The 1407-nt window shown below is 37.5% G+C and overlaps 1 protein-coding gene across 1 annotated transcript in view; it reads right to left on the bottom strand.

The window, feature by feature from the left end:
* LOC106011416 overlaps window positions 1-1379 on the bottom strand; it is a gene marked incomplete in the record, with an annotated part of 5136 nt that extends 3757 nt beyond the window's left edge. The window contains 1 exon segment of the mRNA XM_035969040.1: window positions 1186-1379.
* Window positions 1380-1407: the final 28 nt, after the last annotated feature.

Genomic DNA, 1407 nt, shown 5'->3' with positions numbered 1-1407 from the left:
CATCATCATCATCATCATCATCATCATCATCATCATCATCATCATCATCATCACCATCATCATCATCATCATCATCAACATAGGTGAGGGGATAGGGGTCAGGGGTTAGAGACAAAAGATTCATGTTCAACTGTTGACACACTCAGTTACGTAAGCCGTGGCCATGGAAACGGCGGCCATCTTGGAAATTGGACAGAATTTTTTTTCTCCACCATTTCTACAGTTTTTAACTTTTTTAAATTCTGTAACTTGCAAAATGTCACAAATGAATATGTGCTTGCGGATGGCTATTTTGATTTTGAAATTATACTTAGAAAGTATCCAAAATTGTTCTCAAAGTTGGGGAAATGAAATTTGATCTTTAAAAAGTATTTTGGCATGAGAAAAAAATTGTCAAAAAAATTCTAAAGCAAAAAGTAAATAACAAACCAGCCCACTACAAGTACAAACCATTTCTCTAACTACAGGCCAAATTCCAGGTCTCTGTGTTGGAAACAAAATGTTGGGTTACATGGGACACTGTGGCCCAAGCATCCCAAGCCCAAGGTTTCTTCTGTCCCATCTATCCCTACCCCATGGCTGTTTGTTTTTTGTCCTATCTATCCCAACCCAAGGTTTTTGGTCGTTGTTTTTTGTCCTATCCATCCCAACCCCAAGGTTTTTGGTCGTTGTTTTTGTTGTTGGTCCTATCCATCCCAACCCCAACTTGATGAAATTCAACAATTGATTGCAAGTTCTACGATTTGCAAAAGATTAAAAAACCAAAAAAAAACCAGTACGTGCCGGTTGAAATAATGACAACAAAGGAAAATAATGTCTTTTGGTACTTCTCTGTTTCTGCTCGTAACAAGACGAAGAAATTGTCTCTCAGCAAATCCAATAAAATCAGCATCAAACGTTTTCTAAGTATCGTATTATTCGTATTTGTGTCTTAGTTAAATCCTTTCATTAACTCGTGTTGACCAGCGGTTTGCTTTAAAAAATTGTGTGTTTAAAAAAAACAAAAAACAATAATCCATTTCTCCAACTATATAACCTTCCGATAAAAGGATCAACAGAGAAAAGAAAAATACGGTACCAGAAAATTAATTCTGCGCTTTAAACTTTAAATCATAGTATCACTGTTTGCTTGATTACAAAAGCCTTGTCGTCGCTTCTACGAGAAATGTGTCAGTAAGCACTTTCATCCGTCACAGTCACACATGATGAAAACACTTTTTAATTCCATGTCTATCTCACAAAATTGGGAACTGTTCAACAGAAGTACAATGTACTAGAGAAAGTACCACCCCGTCCACATAAAGCACAGGCACAACAGGGCGACCGATGAATGGTGAGATTTTAATAATGCCCACATGCCAGTCCTGGAAGTTCCAGCAACAACACTGAGTCTCCTCCGTGACTTGC

This window comes from Aplysia californica, unplaced genomic scaffold (genome assembly GCF_000002075.1).
Source record: "Aplysia californica isolate F4 #8 unplaced genomic scaffold, AplCal3.0 scaffold00109, whole genome shotgun sequence".
In the NCBI taxonomy this organism is placed as follows: Eukaryota; Metazoa; Mollusca; class Gastropoda; order Aplysiida; family Aplysiidae; genus Aplysia; species Aplysia californica.
The sequence above is the reverse complement of the archived record's forward strand: the minus strand, read 5'-3'. Positions and strand labels throughout refer to the sequence as shown.